This window comes from Centrocercus urophasianus, unplaced genomic scaffold (assembly GCF_019232065.1).
Source record: "Centrocercus urophasianus isolate 14NV4802_14NV808 unplaced genomic scaffold, USGS_Curo_1.0 seq_11, whole genome shotgun sequence".
Classification (NCBI taxonomy): Eukaryota; Metazoa; Chordata; class Aves; order Galliformes; family Phasianidae; genus Centrocercus; species Centrocercus urophasianus.
Window position 1 is genome coordinate 35931813 of NW_024884253.1, and position 12570 is coordinate 35944382.

Genomic DNA, 12570 nt, shown 5'->3' on the forward strand with positions numbered 1-12570 from the left:
ACTATTATATCAAAATACATTTAAAAATAATTCTAATTTTTATTTCATGGTATCTATTGTATTTGTACAATTTTATGAGAACAGGCCAATTGTACTGAAGTGCTTGCAATCAAAACAGCACACTAATGGAATGAGCAAAAATCTCAATACAGGCTGAGGGGTAGGATCAGACACATGAAACCTCATAGTGCCTTTGTAGCTATATGCAAACTTTTTCTTTTTAAAACACCGTCAGGAAAGAACTGATGCATCTTTCTCAAGAACTTCACCTGCAAGAATTCTTGCCCTGAGTGGGCTTTTTCCCAATCATTTTCCCAGTCTATGGGAGGAGGGGGACAGAAAGCTGATGGATTTAAGTTACACATGAGGTCTGGCTTCCTTGCACCCCAGCTGGTGCCTGGTCTGAACAGGATGCCAAGTGAACTGCACTGATGTCTCTCTGAAGTAAGATTATCACAGAGAGGCTATTTAAACATGAGCATGAAACTATCCCACCTCCAATAGCTTGCATTTTCCTTCTCATTTAGGTTCTCTACTAGGAGCAGCTCAGTGCAAGATGCCCTTATTAACTCTCTAACACACATGTGCCATGCCTCTGCCCAAGCACTCACCCTCAGCGTTCCTCCTGCGCAGCTCCCAGACATCACTTCCACCCCCAGCCCATTTTCAGCAGTGTAGCAATCACCCTGGCAGGAGCAAATTTAAAAATATCCTGCCACATTGTTGCATTGGAGGTGCTCAGGGGAGCTTGCCACCTCTTGCTGCGTGGCCCACACTTATATAGTGCATGTGAGTGGTGACTGTGTCCCTGTCTGTGCTGGCTCAACGGGGAGTTTCTTTTGACAGCTCACACATGAGAAGGTTTGTTATTTTTTGAAATGTTGTGGTAGAGATGTTACACTTTTGGCCAGAATGTCAGCAGAACATCTGCAGGGATGCGAGCATTGGAAGTGACAAGCAGTGAATAACTGATATCAGGCATAACTAATAGTTGTGCTCTGACTTTGTCATGTTATTCTTAAAAAAAATCCAGTCTGTAAATACAGTCTACATTTGTTAGCTTGAAAGGAGGGAAAGGGGATACAAAAATAATACAGACAGAGAAATTAATAACCAAAAAGTTGAAAAGCAAGCAGAAGAAAGTGAATAGCAAACGGGAGATGGTGGATTAGGAGAGATATAAACACACAAATGGATCAAAAGCTGATACAGAATTGTAAGAAGAGAACTGAGGATGAAAGTAATCACATCATTTCAAAGAAGGAAAAAAACTAAGAAGTAAGTATTTGCAAATTTTGAATTATTATATACAACCAGTGATTCCAGAACCATGGGCAAGAAGGACACGGTGCTGTAAAGCAAGTATGTGCTGAAGGCCCATGGGCTGTGAGACATTCTATTTTGAAAGTTAACAAGAAATCTGTGAAGGGACTTAAAATACAGAGCAAGTGTGGGTGGGGCGGTGGGTACTTGCAGCTCAGACGCAATTTGGATGCTGATGAAGTCGTGCTGTAAGACAAATATTATCTTTAACCACCACGGGAACAATGCAGTTATTTCAGCAATAGAAGAGTTATGCAAGGGAAGACATTTGAATGAACTTGTGGGCCTCTTTTAGAGGTTGCAGCGAAGCTGATGACTGTGTTTTCATTCAGACTTGTTGCTTCTCTTTGTTAATCATTGGTAGAACAGAAAATGTGATGAGAACAATAAGCTGTAAGGTGGTGTGTACTTACATTGTGCTCTTTCTCCACACACTGCCCATTTTGTTTTCTTTGAAAGCAGAAACAGTTAAAATCTAGCAGGGCACAAATCTGTAATGTCACTGAGATATTTTCCAAAAGAAAATATTTTACATCAGAAAACCAGAAGAAAGAGAGAGAAGGGACTCCCAGGACAGGTCAGTGGATGAAGTACAGAATCAGATCTCTCTTCAAGTTGTATTATGGAACTGGAACATCAACCGTTGTGCCTGCTGTATTAGTCTTACTCAGTTGCACCAGCAAAAGCCACATGTTAGGTTTCTGGAAGGGATGGAGCTGAAACTGGGTGCCATGGTGCAGTGGCTGCATTCAGCTGCAGTTCCCAAGCAGCCACAGGTGCTAGGCAGCTTCCAAAAAACAAATGCTGGTGTTTTCACAGCTGTGAGTGAATACATTACCTCTGGAAAAAAAAAAAAAAAGATTGCTGTGCTGCTCTTCCTGGTGTTCAATAAATACTTGCTATTTATTCTATTCACAGGACCTCTGCAAAAGTGATGTGATAAAGTTTAGAAATAGAAGGAAGATCTTGGGTAGAAGGCACCAGGTGCTTAGCACAATTATTGTATGATAGATTAACCAAGGGTGTAATATGGTGCTTATCTGGATGTCATGTGAAGCAATGAAAGTCTTCATTTGACACCAAATAGATTAGTTGTAGATAGTTGGTGAAAATGGCAATGCTTTCTAGAATTATCTTTAAAAATGTGTGCAAAATAAATAGAAAGGAGGTTTTCACAAATAAAAGAATACTTTCTAAAGGCATGGTGTACCATTACAGTAATATGATAGAAACTGAAAGTGTAACTTGCAAACGAAGTTTAACTTGCAACAAACTCTAGGCCATAAAAAAGTTATTTCTTCTTTCTTTTTTTAAATTCCTGGAAATATTCCTGAAGTAACTCCCAGCTTTCCAAGTGGGAATATTTTATTAAAGTTACCATATGCTGGGATATATTCTGTCCAACCTGACTTTCCATTAGCAATGAGGAGATTTCTTATGAATAAAATGATGGGAACTACTGGTGCATGTGAATAAAGTGTCTTCCTTTTTTCTGTTGTACACCCTGTTGCAAAAGCAATAATACAATTCACAGCTGCACCAAAAACACTATGCGATATTTAATGGTATATTGCTATTGAGTATGCATGGAACTTTACTAATTCCTAATTTTACAATGTTTATTACAGATACCAAGCACAGCCTCAGTGCAGAACAGCTTCCCTTTTCAGAGATACCTCAGACTTAATTAAGTTTTAGCTCATGCTTTCAGTGATAGGCTTCCACCACCGCCCAAGCATTTTCCTGTGTTCTTACCAGGTGCATGTAATATTCATAATTAAAAATACAGACAGAACACTTTCAGCCTTTTGGGAATTATTTGACTTTAAAGCTGCAGATTTAAATTTAAGCATATGTTCAAGAGCCACATACATCTTTAAATAGGTTTGTGCTATAGCAAGGAAATTTTCTTCAGAAATATGGAAAATTTTTAAGAAGGCTGCATACTGCTGATTCTGAGGAAAGAAATAAACAAGTAACTACTAAAGTTGCTGACTTTTATTTATTGTATGTCTTTGTATATTAAACTCTACCTTATTTAGTTTTACAAAGCTGTTATTAAATATTTTGTTCATGAAAGGAAGTGACAAAATTATGTCGCTAAATTCTCCTGACTCAATAATAAATCATTGCTTTTTTTGCTATTTTACAATATGTATTTTCAATAACACAGAAGAACACTTGGGTACTTATGTAATAAAAATCTCCATATTAAAAAAATGGTCAAAAGGGATCTCAAATCTTTCTAACATCCCTGTCACTTTGATAATTTTGGGAGATTTCCCATGTAGGTGCCAGCTGTCCTTTGCACCATGAATTGCAGGACAGGGTCCCCTTGCCAGAACAGGACAGCTTGGGTTTGTGCAGGCTGGGGGAAGGACGTTGGGAACACGGTGCTCCATCCTTTGCCTTTCCATTACATTGGAGGTTGATTTGTAGCAACATCAACTTTGTTCCACTAGAATAAATTTAAATATACCAGACAGGAAACATTGATACAGCTGTCGAGGGTATTGCATTTAGTCCCTAGCGGGGTTTGGAGAAGCATAAAGCATATAATATGAGATTGGATAATATACAGGCGCCAAACAGTTGTTGGTGCTTTAGCAAGTCCCATTCTCAAGTGAAAGTGAATTAACATTCCACTGGTTTTTGTGCCTTCATGTGCCTGGCTTGATACCCTGCTAGAAGAAAGTAAAACAGAACTGTTCTGTCAAGATGTGGATCTGTTTTACAAAGACCAGGTTCCAAACTTATTAAAAATCAGACACAGCCTCTGGTTATAAGCACCAGCCTCTGGCCAATCAGAAAAGAGAACAGAGCTATGAGTCATAAAAAAATCAGGAAAAAATAAGTAATTATCAGTCAATACCTTTTCGTTTCCGTAACATCACTATAAAGCTGAATAGTTTTCTTTTAAAGAAGTGTTACAACAATGTTATTGATATTTTAATCTATCTGCATATTTATTATCTCTCTTTTGATTATAAATAATGGTAGCCATATGTCTTCAGTATTTCCCTGTGCCCTTGCAGCCCAGAAGAAAGTGCTGCAAGTAGAATAGGGTCTCACAGCCAGCCAGACAGCTGGCCAGAGAAAAATTCACAATGGTGTAGAATAGAATAATAGAGCTTCTGTTGTCTTCACCCTCTGCTTTGTGTCTTCCACACTTTTGCTCTGGAGATACTGGATTTCGGTTTCTTCAAGTAAATCCCTGGCAGGTATCCCAAGAAAGAAGGGATTTACAAGCGTCAAACATATTTCTACTTCCCTGCTAAGGGGGAGTCCCATCCTTGAGGGATTTCTTGCCACTACATGACTCTGCCAGTGTTGCCATCCTGAACAATGCATGTCTCAGGGAGAGATTTGTCCTGTTACTGTGGCACTGGTTAAGAATAAAAACATTAAAATCAGCCATTGACTTCAGCACTGTAGGTGACACTTTTCCTTCTTTTCCATGACATTGTCCATGTCCCATTGTTTTGAGTACACTGTTTGGAAGAAAGCAATCTCGGGATTTATAACAATTTGTCACTGAATCCTGCCCTATTTTATGCTACAGTTCATAAGAACTGTATGAAGAGTAGTTCATGCTACCCTTTATAAGAAATCCTGTATTATAAGCAACTATCCTTCTTGGCCTAATGTGGCCTTATAGGAAAGCACCAATTCCCTTTGTATTTACTCAAACTTTTTGCCAGCTGGCAAACTTGACATTTGAAGGGATCCCTTCTTTCAAGCTTCAAAGTATTTTGCACCACTGGCTGTGTATAACATGATTTGCTAACTTTAAATAATCCATATTTCTAATATTAAGTCTTTATCATTATGTGTACCACTCACTGGAAGAGTGATGTAACTCTCTACCTAAGCTCAGTTATATAAAGACACTAAATACAAAATTGTTTAAAACACTAAGTATTCAATGAAAATGAAATGTCATTTAATTCTGATACAATTTTGTACTACTTATGTGTAAGCTTTTTCTGCCCAGTCTCATTTGACCAAAAGGGAGCATGGCGTATATTTGACTCCAAGGAATGCAGGGCTGCCTTGGGGTATCACCCAAGTTTTCAGTTTTTCAAAGGAAAGAATAGAAATTGGTCTTTGAGGACACAAACACATAAACTGACTCTGGCATCAAGGGAGTCACGTTCAGTAACTCCCAGTAAGATTTCTAGTGATGCAAAGACTTTTCAGGCCAAACTGTTGGCCTCCTATATTTCACCCACAGCAGTACTAGAATGTTGCACTCTGAATATGATGGTATCAACTTCTTAAGCCCTGATCTTTAGAAATTCTGTTAATACTTATTTCCAACACGAGTTATAATATATCTCGTTTGTAAGTAAACAAAAATGAGGCATATACATATGATGAGTCACACCTGCAACTAGATTAAAAGATAATAAATTGAATATGCTAATAATGCACAAAAATATTCACTAACAGGAATTATTGTTTCTCATTTGTTGAGTAAGTAAGTAAGCATATAGTGTATTGATCATCATTAAACATCCATTGTTCGATAGGGTGAAGAAAGAAAAATCAGCGGATCGAAATGAAACCATACTTGTATGCTTCATTGAAAGCTCCTGTTTCAATAGGCTGGCTCTGGGAGTTAATGAATATACTTTCTTCTTATCTGAAACATTAATCTGATACTTGTTTTAGAAGTATGTGGAGGGAAATAACTCCATAATAATAAAGCTGTTGCTAGGAGGCCTGAAGAAACCTGAACCAATTTGGCGTGGAGAAATGGATAATCAGTATCTTAGCGCTTTCTTTCTAATGTGCCCCTCATGCTTTTCAGTGAGAGCAGGAAATCACTGAGATGAGAATAAATCTACATTCTGATTGAGCATAATGAGGGCTCAAGAAAAGAACTGCATCAATTGCTTTACACCTGTGGCTGAACTGCAACACATCCCATTAAATACACGCTAAATAATACCATTCAAGAGGTGTAGCAAAAAGCCATAATTTTTTATGAATATCACCTTATTCTATTTTATTTGCAGAGAAGTTTTAAACTGTCCATTTCTGAGAGTGCTTCTGTTGTTTTACCGTTGTTTTTTTTTCATATTGTATCACAAGAGCCTCAGATTTCAGTTTGTTTGTTTTTTTCCTCAATCTTCTGTGTGACTCATTCTGATCCAGATGTAACTTGCTGCCTTTATTTCTTTTGGCTCCCACCTCCTCCAAATCTTTACCTTTTTCTCCTTGTTTTGGAGAGGGAGATCTGCAACTTTGATAGCACCCCCAACCAGAAATGAGATCACTTTGGTCACTCAAGCTATATGTTCTTAGAAGCAGACTCTCTGGGTCTTTGGCAGCTCCAGATTCACACTCCATATTGTTGTCTGCTCCTTTCCTATGGTGAATTCCCATTCTCTTTCTCACTTCAGTGTTTCTCACCCACAAATCCCAAGCCTATTTTGCCTCTGAACATCCATCCTCTCTCTACACCTTCTTGTACACTCCTTTATCTTGGATGTCCTGTTGCGTCTCAAAAAAGAACAGGTCTATAGTGGAGCTTCTCGCGTTTCCTCCTGAAATGTCTTGCCTCCCTCATTTCTCTATCACCAGTTTGCTCTGCTCCACTGAAGCTCAGTGTTGACTTTGATCTTTTCCACATTATTCTCCTTCTCCTTTTCATATTACAACTTTCAGTAATTTTTTTCACTTATTATTCAACAGTCAAAATAAAAAATCTTTTTTGTAGGTATGCAATGGAAAAAAGATACTTAACACTGATCATCTCATGACAGGCATTAACTGCTTCTTTTTGTTCTCCTGAACTGTTCTGTTCGTTTTCCTTAGCCTACATAATGTACACAGTCTCAAATGATACCTGACATTGGGTTCACACACCACAGTTCATATATAATTTCCCTTATAAAATTCAATCTTCCTTATCCTCACCCTTAAGATTCTTCGAAGCTTTTATCTGACAATATCTCAACTATAGTTTCTCTCTGTTCCTCTCATCTCTCTCCAGATATTGCTAAGATTTAAATTCGTTTCTCTTTCCTGGCAATGTCCACCCTTCTTCAAAAAAGTTTATTTTTCCTTCCTTTTTTTTTTTAATCGACTCTATCTTTTCACCTTGACCTTTAAAACACAAACATTTACTTTATATAGGACTCAACTATTCAGAACAACAACAACAACAAAAACCAACATAAAAATGGTCAAATGTATGTCTTTGACTTCTGGCTGGTGTGTACAGTGCAAGAGGAGGAGGAGAGAGCTGTTCATTAGATTTCAAAACAAGAAGAAAATGCATTGCTGTTTGTCTGCTTTCGTACAAGGTGCCACAAAGCATTTCTGCCAGTGGTATTATCCATGCTAAATCCACTACAGTAGAGATCTATCAAGGAGACTTTAATTTCTCTTATAGTACTCTAATTTTCTTAAAATCTTGATCCAGCAGCAAAGTACTTAAACATATGCTTTTGCACAGACTTTGAGTGACCTTGCAAAAGATACCAAATTATACACCTCATAGACTTATAATTAAGCACAAGACTAATTATTCTACCGAATTAGCTCTTCAAGCTAGCTCAGTGGTTTATTACATCCATTTTGCATTCAGGCCATAAAGTAAATCATTTAAAGAAACATATTTTGCAATTTAATTGGAATTTTCAGTTTTCAAAATATTTTTAGCAGAGACATTAACTTTGTTTTCCAGACTAAGACATTAGTTTGCTGTCTTTTGTAGATCTCAGGTAAAATAGCATATGTAAGGGAAACGAAAGAAAGAATTAATCTCTGTGATATCTCCTTGCACTAACACCTAAAGATGAAAGGGATTTCAGTTTCTACCCTACCTCACAGAAAGAATGCTTAATCATAATGACACATTTTAAAATGCATTTCTTTTCATATATACTGGCTTCCACAGAAATAATGGTAATGATAAATGAGTATGTAAATGTAAAAAAATATGCCATAATGTACTTATATTGGAAAAAAAAAGGCTCTGTGTTCTTTCCAAGTTACTCCAAGTTGTTATAGTATTAATAATGGTGGAAATACTGCAGACTCTAATTGTTTTGTGTCTGGAGCCTAACCAAATAAATACAGAAAAGAAGATAGAAAGACATAATATTTATCTGATACTAAAAACTGATATATCCTTAAAATATCATGCAGCATAGGAACAGTACTTGGAAAACTGAATAGAATTCATATACACGTAATAAATTTTCAACCTGCAAAGGAGAGAGACTTTTTCTTTATAGATTAAAGCAACACTCTTCCATTCTTTCAGACATTTACAAATAGGAATTTCCAATATTAACGAATAAAGCTTCACAGCTTTGGTGCAATGTGAAATACCGCTTCCTCAAGGAAGGGAAGTTTCATGACTTGATCAGACAGTAACTGTTCAGCAGGCTCACAGAGCAGCCATGAATACAGCTTAAACAACTTGACGCAGACTTTTGGATTGTTACCAGTTTTTTCTTCCCAGAAATTCATGATTCTGGACACGTGCCTCCAACAAATGCCACCTTTATATATCTTCACTACTCCTTCCAGATACCATTTTCCAGAAACTACTGAATTAAAATCTCAGAATCTCCAGCTCTTTCAAAATATATATGCCACTGAGACAATAGCTCTGAAGGTTGATTCCACTTCTCTGAATCTTTTCTATTGATTAGCATTAAAAATAAGTTCCTGTGAGATGTCTGTCTGGTGAATACCATTTAGACTATTTCTAGCAGCCCCAGAGGATTTATTTTATACAACAGCACATGTATAAATGTAGATCTTTTTCCACCAGATAACCAATTGGCTCATTTAAATATTAGATAACAAATAGGCTGGGGGAAAGCTGGGGATTTTCCCTCACGGCTTGCTGTTTAATAGGAGTACAAAAAGTTGAGCTCTACAATGCTCTGCATGCTGACCAGAATTCAGCACAGCTCCATGCAACTGAGATGGCCTCTTTGACCTAAAGGTCAGAGGTTTGGCCTCATTGCCTGTCATATCAATGTAAAGTTTATAGCAGGAAATGTTGGGACTCAATCTGTGTTTGCTGCCAGGTCAGGAGCAATTTTGGGTACCGATGGGGCCCAGTGTAAACATATTGATTCCTCTCACACATGGGGAGAGGTGCTGGGGTATGAATTTGCCCTGTACAGGCAGAGATGCTGTGTGGTTATGCTGTGAGATCAGCCTTCCATGAGAGGGCTCCCTGGCCAAATCCCATCCGCCTAGAGATGCTCACGTCCCAAAACTGTTATGAAACAGTGTGCCTCCTTGCTGTGGTGGTGGAAGCATTGTTATGTGCTGCTTAACATTTCTGTAGTTTAGCTGGGAGAAGGCATTTCTGTGGTTTCACTTTATTCAGTCTACGGAGGGGGTGATATTTCCAGTAAGAAGCCATATAGAATTCCAAAGATCTATTCTTTTTCTTTTAAACAAAAAAGAACCTGACTTGAGTTTGCTTTCCAGTGCAAGGGTTAAAAACTCTGAACTGCATTTTCTGAGCTGGGGCCCCATTTCCATTCAGTACAAATGCAAGTGACACTCATGCCTGCACATCTCACTTAATTGAGGACTGAGTCATTCCCTCAGTCATTCAAACCCGTGTTCCCAACAGCTGCCTCACAGTGTCCTCCGTAGCTCTTCTTTTATATTTTGTTTTTTACTGGTATTTTCTTGCATATAGTACAGATTTCTTGCTAAATCACCATCACAATCCTCCGTAATTCTGATATTCCCAGTTTATTCTGATAAGTCATCCATGACTGTTCTTTCAATCGTCAGTTCCACTGCTATTAGTCTCATAAAAATGTTTCTGAGAGTTTGCAGAGGTTTGATTCCTTCATGAAAAGCTACCAGATTTAGCCTTGTTCCCATGGCTACCAACTCCTCAGTCACTCCTCAACAGAGTTTTCAGCTGCTCTCATTCAAAAAGAAAAAAAAAAATCCATATCTATGGACACTGCAACTTGAATTTCAGCTTCATCCTGTTATTCTCATTGAGAAACCCTAAAGTAATGCCTTTAAGAAACATAGGAGTGTGAAGACTCACTTTGACAGCTCTGCACAAGGCCACTGCTGTCTCAAGCACATCATACAATCCCAGGTGTAAGTCTGTCAAGCTCCATCATAAACTGATTCTTGTTTGCTTGGTCTTTTTTCCTCTCATTTTTTCCAGTTAGAGGTCTGAGTATAATTCATGGTTTGGTTTACTGCATAAATTTTGGTTAAATTTTTGCTCTATCAAGTCAAATTAGTACAAGGAACGCTAAGTATTTTGTTTCCTTTTTTCACAATAAAAACTGGACACGGCAAAATTATAACATTTCATTTTCAATCAGGGCAACTTTAACACATGCGTGTAATAGAATATATAGGTATCTGTGTAACTCACAGAATAAAGTGAACAATTTTGTCTCTGTTTCTTTTTCCTCAGGCAAGCCAAAGCCCACTTTTTTTCCTGAGCAAGAGGTTCTTGATTTATTCCAGAATGTCTTTAAGGACAACACAAAACCTAGTTTTGTTGGTTTACGGTTTTTATTCACTTACCCCATTGTTAAAGAGTTCTTCTGAAGTACTGTTGCAGCAGGAAAAAACAGCCAGTCCAAGCTGTTCAGATCCAGAAAGTGTGTCCCATACCATGGCTGGTCAACAAGAATTCCTTTAATTCTTATTTCTGAATCTAGCCATACAGAGGAATTTCAACTAGACATGTCGGCAAAATTCATATAAATGTACGATTAGTTTTAAGATAAAGAATCTTGCATGTCTTTAGTTGAACAAGCTGGTTTTACGTTCCACTCTTAACCAAAGGAGCATGTAGAATTTCAGAGATCTTATTAATTTTATATAATTATACATTGGTATGTCATACTACATTTAGTGGCCTAAAATTGCTTGTGTATGCCAGGATATAATGTAAACAGCAACAATTTTTGAGTGTTACGGAGTCTCATGCTGATTTGCTGCTGTATACATCTTCCAAACTGCACAGAATTACAGAAAACAGAAGATTTTTGGTGACATAATATCAGCACCAGCTGGCTGAAAGATGGGGAGAAACTGTCATCTTGAAAAATAAAAGAAGTGCTTCTTCTAAACTATAAAGTTAAAATAGTAGCACTGTATATAATATTTAGTGCTTTTGATTGTTTTTTTTCTCGGAAATGATGCAAAATGTTAGCTTAACCAAAGAAAAGCAGCCAGATTTAGAGCACTAAAAATTGATTAGCTGACAGAGAATATATGTAAATTCAATAATAATGGCAGATCTTTTAAAATACAGGATTATTTTTGGACAAATATGGGATGAAATTTCCTTTTTGTGCAGGATTCCGACATGACTTTCTAGCCTGCCCTTTGTTAGGATTATTCAACTTTCAAAGCATTTTTCCTGCAATGAACAGCCTTCTGCAGCTCTGCTACACCAAGTGTCCGCTGTCATGCTAGTTAAGCTCACTGATCCCTCTGAAGAATCGCTGTTCTTATGACAGTAATGGCAGGGCTATCTAATGTCTGGATTTCCCCACATATGTACTGTTGGCTCTCTGGAAGAGTTGTATGATGGAATTTGAGGAATGTGTACATTTGCCTGGGATTTATGGATAACAAAAAACAATCTGGATAGTTTGCTCATCACAGATTTCATGGTATGTGCAGATAACTTTTCAGCAAGTGTGCGATGAGTCTGATGATTCTGGAAGACATCAGAACTCCTGCATATACTCTGTACAAGTGCATATGCAGTGCACAGCGAATGTGACACAATTGGGGTTGCTATGGACCATCTGTGCAGTACATGTGCACAGCGAATGTGACACAATTGGGGTTGCTATGGACCATCTGTGCAGTACATGTGGTGAATCTGACTCTTTCTGTCATCATCAAACAGAATACTCATGCACTGCTCAGCAGAGGCTTAAATAATAGTCAAGGCAACTAAAACAAATAAAACCAACCAATGGCCAACCACTCTTCTTCCACACTGGACTTCTCTTCAGGAATTTCCTCTTCTCAAAGCTGAGAGAAAAGGCTTTCATTCCATCAAAGCACAAATTCTTCTGCCTAGAAATATGCACTTCTGGGCAAGAAAGGCCATGTGAACTGCCATCTAATAGTGTCTATTTCTCTCCACAACAAATACAGCACAAAATGAAAATCTCAGTCTGCCAGATAAAGGCCATCACAGCTAGATGAGAAGCATTGCACTAAGAGTTCTGCATAAAGATTTCAGCTAATTTTAGGTCC